The sequence below is a fragment of the Petaurus breviceps genome, unplaced genomic scaffold, assembly GCF_028583685.1.
Source record: "Petaurus breviceps papuanus isolate PSGF00001 unplaced genomic scaffold, PetGlider_PUasm1.0 90847, whole genome shotgun sequence".
Taxonomy (NCBI): Eukaryota; Metazoa; Chordata; class Mammalia; order Diprotodontia; family Petauridae; genus Petaurus; species Petaurus breviceps.
The window spans coordinates 17,722,540-17,733,863 of record NW_027187360.1 but is presented as its reverse complement, the minus strand read 5'-3'; the positions used below and the strand labels follow the sequence as shown (position 1 = coordinate 17,733,863).

Genomic DNA, 11,324 nt, shown 5'->3' with positions numbered 1-11,324 from the left:
TTTCAATGGTTGGATCCTTTCTCCTTTGCTGTGCATTTTTTGTGGGAATAACTTAATTTTTGTAATCACCTTTAGCCCTGGATTATGGGAAATGATGCCTCTTGTCCCAGATCTTCAGTTTTCCCTTCTAGGCTAGAAGCAAAGCCAAATCTCCACCCTCCTTTAAGTGCCTGTAATGGTAAGGGAATTTGACGATCTTCTCTATCCCTTAATGGGCCTCAAAAGGAACCCAACTGGATTGGCATGATGGGGCAGGGGTGGGGAGATTTGTTTTTCAGGAAGGCCCACACCTTTTTATGACTTTGTAATTAGGCAGGAGTCATGAAGATTTTGATATCCTCTGACTCTGAAGAAGGGTATGTATATATATATTCTGAGGTGAGGTTTTGCTTTCACACTCACTTAAGCAAAAGAGTTGTATGATTTGGCCAGATGAGACTTTGAGTGGCCATTGATTCCCCTGGCTTTGAAAACCAAGTTGGTGATGCTTCTCCCTCTGGTAACTAACTATGTATGTATGTAATGTTCAGACAGCTAGAAGCCCTGTCTTTTAGTCTTTGGAATTGTGTTATTTTCTCTGTCTGTATTTGTCTGCTTCTAGTTTCTGTTTGTATTTTCTGAAATTCAGGGTTCTGACTTTTTCCCTTGAACTAAGTGAAATATTCTGCTCCACTGCTTTTGCAATCACCAGGTATGTACTGGTTTCTTCTCACCCCCACCATTCTTTGGAGCACAACTGGGTCTGGCCTTTCTTTTCAGCAGAGGTCCCCTAGATCTTCCAGGGTTCAGATGCCCAACTCTCTTCACTATTCTGGGGGTAAAAATTGCTATGGCTGGGCCTAGAAGCAGTCTTTCAAATAAATTAACCCCAGGGCTTGTTGCTTGTTATTTAAGAGGCTTTCTGCTTGTTGTTAAAATGGATCCTAGCCTGGAGGTGTTTTCTCTTCACAGGAAACAATCTCATTATGGAATTTTTCTTCTGTTCTTCTCAAAGTGCCCCAGGAAGCCTCTTTTGGTGCCCCCATTCTTATTTATCTCTACCCACACTTTGTTTGCCCTAAGGTGCAATTTTAACTCTTTTGTCCTGGGAAAATCTTGAGAGCATGGAATTTTCTGACCTAATCAGCCATCTTACCAAAAACAAATTTTGATAGCTATCTTTACATGTAATTGGAAAAATAAAATACTATTAAATGCAAATGAAAAAGAAGATCTATCTTGTTGAAGCTGACAAAGTTGAACAGGGAGGTGAGGTAAAAAATAATATTTATGTAAGGATCAAGAGAAGGAAAAACAAACACAGTGGAATGATAGTATTATATTATAATATACCAGACTCTTTGCAGGAGTCAAATGATTGTTCAGTTCTTTTATAGAAATCATAGGACTAGCAAAAAGTCAGGATATAATTGTGGTTAAGTACTTCTATTTTCCAAGCAATTGTTGTAAGAATGTTTTAAATATGGTAGCAGAAGTTATTAAGTTATAATTGATAATTATTATAGAGAAAATGTCAGAACCACTCAGATATTTTTTTTTCTTTTTATTCTAATGGAAATTATTGTGAATTTGGGAAAGAAAACTAAACACTTAAGCAGTAATTGAAAGTCAAGATGGATAAGACAATGGTAAGAAAATATATCGTCATCTGTGAGTTTAGAACACTCAGTCAATATATACTATATAGTAGAATAATTGGAAACAAAAATATGTAAATGTGTTATTGTTAACTAATAGTCACACTTTGAGGATCTGGCATGAAGAAGAGGGGTGAAAATGAGGTTGGACTACAATCAAGAAGATTAACTGATTTTAAAAAGGAGGAAAGGATTATTATTTCAAATTATATATAATTGTTTAAGTTATAATAGATTCTTGCTACAATTCTAAAACAACAGAGCATCAAGGGAGATGGCTTGTGGGCATTTAGGGAAAAAATCATGACAACAAACAAACATATTAAGAAATGAAATGCCATATTAACCTAATTTTTTCTTTCTTTATCTTTTTTTAAAGGATTACTCAACCAGAATTTTAGCAGAATGATTTGCACATAACACATCTGGATTTCAACTTTGTATTTGACAATGTCTCATAATATCTTTGAAGACAAACTGAAGATATATGGACTCAATGATAGTACACATTAGGTTCAGAGCTGGTGGCTGAACTATAACCAAAGAAAATCAATTAACCAGGATAGACACATCTCTAGTGGATTGACCCCCAGGGATCTATCTGTTATTCATGTAGTTTCATTAGATATTTCTATCATTGATGTGGATAAAGCCATATATTCATCAATTTTGCAGATGAGAAAAAGATGGAAATAAAATATTATATAATGAATGATAGAATTAGGATCCTCAAAAATATTGACAGGTTCAAACAATTTGTGGATGCTAACAAAGTAAGATTTAATATGGATAATGATGAAGTTCTGAATATGGACTTCAATTTTTGAATTACATAAATACAGGATTGGGGTGGGGGTAAGAATTTGTCTATAAACCAGGTCATATGAAAAAGATGTAGGAGTTTAGTAAACTCTGGAATGAACATAACTCAAGGATGGGGCATACAGCTGAGATAAACAAAACAAAAACTAAGAGTTGTTTCAATTTGTTTTCACTACACTCATAGAAATATATTGTCAATAGCAAGGAATGCTAGAGTATAGCTGTATTCCTCCACTTTCTGATACATCCAGGTTATTCTATGTTTGAAGCACTTTGTACAAGTTGGAGAGCATCTACAGTAGTACAAATCACAGACTGAATGTACTCGAAGTGCTAACATAAGAGGAGAAGTTGAAGGACCTGGGGAAGTGTAGCCTTGAGAAAAGAATTCATAGAAAGGATATAGTAGTAATCTTTAAATATTTGAAAGATAATCATGTGAAAAAGGGATTGGTGTTATTCTGCTGAGCCCCAGAGAAAAGAACTAAGTGGGAAAATGAATATATTTTACATGAAGTCAAACTTCTGTCCAACATTAATTAAAGTATCTTAATGAGGTGGCTAGGTGGCACAGTGAACAGAGCACTGGCTCTGGAGTCAGGAAGACCTGAGTTCAAATCAGGCCTCAGACACGGAACACACTAGCCATGTGACCTTGGGTTACTTAACCCCTATTGCCCTGCCATCCCCCATCAAAAAAAGGAAAAAAAAAAAGGATCTTAATGATTAGAGTCATTCAGGAATGTAATACATTATCTGTGAGTTTAGTAACCACCATTGAAGATCTTTCAGGAAAGACTGAATGGATATTTGTTGGGGATTGAGTAGTCAGAGTTCCTGATTTTCAGGCTAAATGAACTCTGAGATCCTTTCTATCTCTAAGAGTCTAATATTGTATGAAAATTCAGTTTTGTATAGGGGTTATGAATGTGTTTTGCCCTTTTCCCCTCCTATTCAATTCCTACTCATTTTTAAAATCCTAAAAGAAGTTTTAAGACTTCCCTTGTGAAAATTTTTCCCCTCTTCAGAACTTGAAGCACTTATTTTTTTATACTAGTTATTACTACTCATGACATTGCTAATAGAATAAGTCATAGAATTTTTGAGTTAGAGAAAATTTTACATGGCTTGAGTCAAAGATTTATTTTTAGAATTTAAAAACTGAGGTTCAAAAAACTTTACGATTTGTTCACAGATAAATCACAATAAACCATGGAATGAATGAATGGATGTATGGAATGATGGCTGAGTGGCTGATTAAAGATTAAAATAATATGGGATATGAAATCTAGACAATGGCATTATTTTGCCATTTAGTATGACTGAACCTATCTAATTTTTTCAAATAAATATCAATTTTTTGACAAATTTGAATTTTCTTGCATAGATGATATTTGACCTTCATCTATGATAATCATATTCAATGTCATCTTCATAAGTAGCATAGAAGTATATATGTATAAGTAGCATAAATGATGTATATGAACTGATGCAGAGTAACATGGCACATTATAGGTGCTTAATAATTTTTGATGAGTGAAGAATATGGAACCAGAAAAACAATGTGCATAGAGACTACAAAATATGTAAAGAAAAGCATAATCTAATTGTAATGATCAAGCTTGGCCCCAGGGAAGATGTGAGAAAGTGCACCTCCCTTGCTTCATTCCGGAGGTAGTAGAATATGAGTGTAGAATATTGTTTATAACATCATCCAGTTGATACATAGGCTGATTTTACTGAAAGCTATTTTTCTTACTTTGAAAAATATGTATTACAAGGGATAAGGGATCGAATAAGAGAGTTGGGAAGGGATATGTTCAGCAATTATTATGGTATTAAACAAAATTCCTGATTTTAAAATAAAATATCAGCAAAGAAAATTTGCTATATAAATATAGAAATTATGAGAAAATTAAAACTAAAATGTCACTACAAGTAATAGGAAGTTTCTTTATAAGGATGGCATGTTTACATGCTAATGGAGAGTGTAGAAATCAAAAAGATTCTTTCCGATTCTAATTTCACAAAGGGTCAGAGATGTAGTCAACTGAGTCAGAAAATCTCCAAATAGTTTTATGTTGGGTGCTATTAGAAGAAAAAAATATCAACTCAGATGAAGATACATTAGTGGGAAATAAAACAAAAGATTGGGAAACTTATTAAGATGTATAATTGGTTTGTATATATAGAAATATTTGGATTTAATTCATGTACATTGATATAAAGGGAACACCACACATATAGAGTTATTTAGTGATAGATAGATAGATACATAGATACATAGATACATAGATAGATAGACGTTGATAGATATCAGAGTTTCGTATAGAAATGCAGTCAACTCAACAGGAATACAAGAAGGAAAATGAAAATTAGAAAAGGGAATATAAGAGGGATTGTGGATTTGGGAAAGAATTGGTTACAAACAAAGCAAATCTTAAACTTGAAGAGGGATTAGTGAAGAAAAGGTTAAAAGGGGGAAATGAAAATAACTTGAAATAGACTATGAAAGAGAAGTATAGAGAAGAAAAAGGTGTAAAGGAGTAAAATAAAATGAAATGAGCAATTAACTCTCTTAAATGTAAATGTGAACAGGATGAACTTACCAATACATTTTGCTGAAAGATGACATAGAAAAAGAATTTATTTCAATACCTAACACATATGCACCAAACTGCAGAACTTCTAAATAATTAAAAAAACTAAATAAATGAAAAAGAGAAATAGACAATACAACTATAAATATAGGGGACCTCAATTTATCTCTATCAGCCCTAAATAAATCTGACCAAAATAAACAATAAATAAGTTAAGGTCCTCAATATCTTTACAGAGTTTTAGAAAAATTAGATATCTTAGAATTTGGAATTATTGAATAGAAATTCAAAGGAGTAGATATATATAGAAATATATGTATAAACACATATATATATATGCAAATACACACATATGCATATACATTTTTCCTCACTTGTGTATGACATTTTTAAAAAAAGATTGTGTCAAGAATGTCTTAAACTAATAGAGAAAACTCAGAAATAATATATACATATACATATATTCTTTGCCAATTATCATAATGAAATTAAAGTCATATTTAAGAAGTCATTGAAAATTGTTAAAAGGCAAGTATAGACTAAATAAATAAATTACTAAAGAATCATTGAATCCAAGAACAAAGCAAAGACATAAAGATAATTTCATGAAAGATAGATATAACAACAAAAACAAGTATTCCAAAGCAACCCTTAGGGGAAATTTTTTTCTCTAAACAACTTTATTAACAAAAAAAACATGCAAAAAGAAGTGAGGGGGATGAGCAGGGCAATGAATCAAAAAATGCAGCTAAACTACAAAAAATTAACAAATTAAAAATTCAATTAGAACTATATAACAAAGCACTTCTAAGGTAAGGGAGGGGAAGACAACCCCCAGGAAAAGAATGATTCATAAAATGTTACTATTAAAAAATCAAAGAATAATTAATTCCAACATCATATAAATTGTTTACAAAAAATAACAAAAGATGGAATCCTGCCAAATTCCTTCCATGATACAGATATTATCTTGTTACATAAACCAGGAGTAACAAGATAGGTAAAAAAATATTTCCAGGACAACATCCCTAATGAACATTGATATAATTTTTAAAAGGAGTGGAACCAATATGGCAAAGCAGAAGCAGGAAATTCTGTGACCTCCCCCCACAACCACCTCAAATACCTATAAAATATGACTCCAAATAAATTTTATAGCTACAGAACACACAAAGTGACAGAGAGAAAAATAATCTCCCACAGAAGGCAGCCCAGGAGGCCAAAAGGAAGGGTTCATCACAGCTTGATGGGAACCCAGCACAGTGCCTTGTGAGCCATGCAGTTTTGGCCTCTGGGAGGCCACGGTGGCTAGGACAAACTTCAGAAGAGAATCAGCAGCATCTGTGGTGGTTTTCATACTTTTCAAGTCATAAACACCAAAAATAAAATAAAAGGTAAGTAGGGAACTCTGTTGGAAATGAAGGGCGCAATCTGGCCCCTGCACCCAGGGCAAGAGGTGGTGGAGGCAGCTGCAGATTCTGGGGGAACAAGCGGCCATTCAGAGGGTAATTGCTCTTGCTCTGACCTGCTTGGATCTGGGTTGCTTTCTTGGACAGTGGTCCTGGGGTGAGAAAGGCCAGTTTGCCAGTGTGGTGTCTGTAGAGAACTAGCCCTCCTCATAGCTCTGACAAAATTTGTGAAAACCACAATGATTTGGTTCAAAACTCTCCTCTCTGGAAGCAGAGTTCTACAGTGGCAAAGAGCTCAAAAGTCAAGTAATTGACTGGCAATATGAAGAAGCAAAGGAAGCACAAACAGACCACAGAATCCTTTTGGGGGGACAAAAAGGATCAAACATGGAATGGGAGGAAGAAAAAAACAGTCAGAACACCTGCATCAAAAGCTTCCAAGAAAAAATGAACTGGTTACAGGCCATGGAAGAACTCAAGGAGGATTTTGAAAATCAAGTAAGAGAAATGGAGGCTAAACAGGGAAGAGAAATGAGAATGATGTAAGAAAATCATGAAAAGAGAGTCAACAACCTGACTGAAGAAAATAATACCTTAAAAAATAGACTAACTGAAATGGTAAAAGAGGCCCAAAAAACCTATGTGGAGAAGAATGCCTTAAAATTTTCCAGAAGGAAGAAGAATTTCAAAAGCTCACTGAAGAGAATAATTCCTTCAAAATTAGATTGGAGCAATTGGAAGCTAATGACTTTATGAGAAACCAAGATACTATAAAACAGACCCAAAAAAAACACACAAAAAAAATAGAAAGCAATGTGAAATATCTCATTGGAAAAACCACTGACCTGGAAAATAGGTCCAGGAGAGATCATTTAAAAATTATTTGAATACCTGAAAGCTGTGATCAAAAAAAAGAACCTAGAAATCATCCTTCAAGAACTTCTCGGAAACTTGCCCTTGATATTTTAGAACCAGAGGGCAAAATAGAAATTGAAAGAATTCACTGGTTACCTCTTGAAAAATATAACAAAAGGAAAACTCCTAGGAATATTATAGCCAAATCCCAGAGTTCCCAGGTCAAGGAGAAAATATTACAAGAAGCCAAGAAGAAACAATTTGAATATTGTGGAAACACAATTAGGATAACAAAAGATTTAGCAGCTTCTATATTAAGGGATTGAAGGCCTAGGAATATGATATTCAGGAGGTCAAAGGAGCAAGGATTAAAACCAAGAATCACTTACCCAGCAAAAGTGAGTATAACATTTCAGGGGAAAATATTTTTAAAAAAATGAAATAGAGGACTTTCAAGCATTCTTGATGAAAAAACCAGAGCTGAATATAAAATTTGACTTTCAAATACAAGAAGTAAGAGAACCATGAGAAGGTAAATGGGGAAATGAAATCATAAGGAACTTTGTTTAAAATTGAACTTTTTATATTCCTACATGGTAAAACAATAATTGTAACTCATGAGACTTTTCTCAGTAACAGGATAGTTGAAGGGAATATATATGTATGTATATATACTTATATATACATACATATATATGTTTATATAAGAGGGTATATGTGTGTATAAATACAAATGTGAATGTATGTATATATGCATACATGTATACATAGAGAGCGGGCATAGGATCAGTTGAATAGGAAGGGATGGTATACAAAAAAATAAAATTAAGAGGTGATAGAGGAATATAATGAGAGGAGATAGGGAGAGATAGAATAGGGTAAATTACCTCATATAAAAGAGGCAAGAGAAAACTTTTACAATGGAGTGGAAAAAGAGGAAGACGATAGGGAATGGGTCGACCTTACTCTCATTAAATTTGGCAAAAATAAGGAGGGAATAACATACACACCAAATGGGGTATCTTACCCTACAGGAAAGTAGGGGGGATGGGGATAAGAGGGGAAATGATAGAAGGGAGAGTAGATTGGGGAGGGGATAGTTAGAAGCACACACTTTTGAAAAGGACAGGGTCAAAGTAGAAAATTGAATAAGTGGGGGGCAGGAGAGGATGGAGAGAAATATAGAAAAATATTCTTTCATAATACATGTACTATGGAAATATTTTGTGTAACTGCACATGTATTACCTATATTGAATCACTTTTCCTCCCAGTAGAGGGGTGGGTGATGAGGGAAGTAGGGAAAGAACCTAGAAATCAAAGTTTTAAAATCAAATGTTAAACATATGTGTGTATATGTAAAATTATTTTTTTACATACAACCAAGTGGGAAATAAAATATACAGGCACTGGGGTATAGTAGTCCATTTTGTACTACTAGAAAGTTAAAGGGGGTGTGGGGGAGGATATAAGAGAGAGCAGATTGGGGGAACGGGTATTCAGTAGGCTCACTATTTTGAGGGCGGGGTAGGGGAAAGATGGGAAGAAAATTTACAACTCAAAATCTTGTGGAACTAAATGTTGAAAACTAAAAATAAACAAATTAAACAAGATATATAAATATATATATTTAATTAGAAAAGTGCAAAAAACAACCATACATAAGGATTATATTCTATGGGCAGGTTGAGTTTATATCAGGAATTCAGTGTTAATAAAATATTAGGAAAACTACAGATTTAACCATTTTCATAACAAAATCATAATTATATCAATGTATGTGGGAAAAGCCTTGACATAAAAATAACACCAGGAAACAAAAGAGTAAATGGACCATTCCTTAAAATGATATATAGCATATCTAAAACCAGGAGAAACCATTATTTGAAATGGAGACAAACTAGAATCCTTTCCAACAAATTTAAAGGCAAAATAAATTTACCCATTCTTATCACTTCTTTTTGATAAAGTACTATAAATGCTAGGTCTAGCAATAAGAAAAAAAATAGTTTGCTTTTTTTTTCTTGCCAACAATGGTGGAAAGAGGCGAGATGTAGAAAAAAAAATTTTTTTTAATTGAGATGTAAGTGTATATGTGTGTATGGAGAGAGAGCTCTAGATACAGGGCATTGAATGCACTTTCATATGAAGGCATCATAATATTAGTTTTACTTAACTCATTTAATTTTTTACAAGAGACCTCTCACTCGTTTGAGGAAACCCATAAATGTAATTTAAAAACAATATACATTTCCAAAACTTAAAATGTCAAATAAAACAAAATCAATAAGATAAGATAATTTTTAAGTAGAAAATCTTTCAGGACAAGGTCTGCTTTTCTTTGTCTTTTTAATCTCTAGTAAATATCAAGGTACCTTTGCTCATAATTGGTTATTAATATAATTGTAGAATTGAGTTGAAAGATATGAAGAACTAAGCAATTCACATTTCAGTTTAAATGTAACTTATATCCACTTGGCTTTCTATTGAGCACAGTACAATTATGGTTGAAGGTTATTACCTGAAATTGATTTGAGTGGTAAAATATGCATGCACTGTGGTGGTAAGCTGAAAGCTTGTTTGAGACTCTTAGAGAATTGTGCACTGAATTACATCCATTTATGGGTTTAATACTTTCCTTGAAATTAAAAGGAAACAAACTATATTGTGTTTTTTTAAATAAAGCTAAAAATAACTTGCCAGAACAGAATGAAACCAACCATCAATTCATTTCCCTCATGGAATTATCATAATCAAAGAGATCCACTTTAGAAGATAAAACTATTTCAGTACATTCCATTTTAAACATATTATCAATTGAATCTTCACTCGTTGTTTACTACAAGCCTGGAAATGTGTGGGGTCAGTTCAATTCATCAAATCATTTTTTAAGACATTGTTTAGTGAGAAAATAGCTAGAGAAGAGAAATTGGGATCGTTGAAGAAACTTGATTATATGTCAAATGAGTATTGTTTAGAAGAACTAGGGCTGTGAGAAAGAGGAAGGGGAGGAATAAACAGTTATGTAGCTCATGCCACATGTCAGGATCTGTTCTATATGCTTCTCAATTAATCCTCACAACAACCCTGAGAATTTTAATCCTCATTTTACATTTGAGGAAATTGAGACATAACAATTAAGTTAATGGCTTGGTTTACATAGCTAGGAAGTTTCTGAGGCTGAATTTGAACTCCAGGCCCATCACTTTAGATTAAGACTTAGTAGGGATATGAGAGCAGTCTTCAAGATTTGAAGGGAAGAAAGAAATTAAGTTTGTTCTGTGTAGTACCAACACAATATTCACAGCACCTATGCTGACTGTAAATATGCTGGCATAATTCTGAATCACAAAATATAACAGACTCTCCAAATAAAAGACAGAAGCAAAACATTTATTCAGACACAAGAAACTCAAAGTCCCAAACCAAAAACCAAATCCTACCATCACAAAGTCAAATCCATCATAATAACAAAGAACTTAATACACTTTATCAGTGCAGAGAGCAGCATCATACCTGTACCCTTCCCACAAACACAAGCCTAGCTGTCTCCTTGCCTGCATTCTCTCCTCCCATTGTTCTAATTGCTGTGATTATCAGTTTCCTGTAGGCTCTGCTCCACCCTTCAGCAAATTCCTCCCACTACAGGCTCCATGTGATTACATTCAACCTATTGGGGGCAGGGAAGATCTTCAAATTATGGTCACCATTACACAGGGCAGAATTGGGAGCAAGGAAAGAGTAAAAGGTATGAAGAAGAAAGTTTAGAGTTGATACACTGAAACACTTCCTAATAATTAGAGTGACCCCAAAGTGAAGTGGGATACCTCGTGAAGGAGTTCTTCTTCATTGGGGAAGATTATGAATTACGATTTATTAAAGCACCAAGGTTACAAAGAAAATCATAGTTCCTGCTCTCAAGGAGCTTACATTCTAATGGGGAAATCAACATGCAATAAACTATGTACAAACAAGGTATTTAAAGGATAAACAATGACTACT

At 33.7% G+C, this 11,324-nt stretch overlaps 1 long non-coding RNA gene across 1 annotated transcript; it reads left to right on the top strand.

Moving 5' to 3' along the window:
- Positions 1–269: 269 nt before the first annotated feature.
- On the top strand, positions 270–2,609 carry LOC138149627 (uncharacterized). Its single transcript, XR_011165371.1, has 2 exons — positions 270–356; positions 2,017–2,609. It is a non-coding gene; the product is annotated as an uncharacterized lncRNA (long non-coding RNA).
- The last annotated feature ends 8,715 nt before the right edge of the window (positions 2,610–11,324 follow it).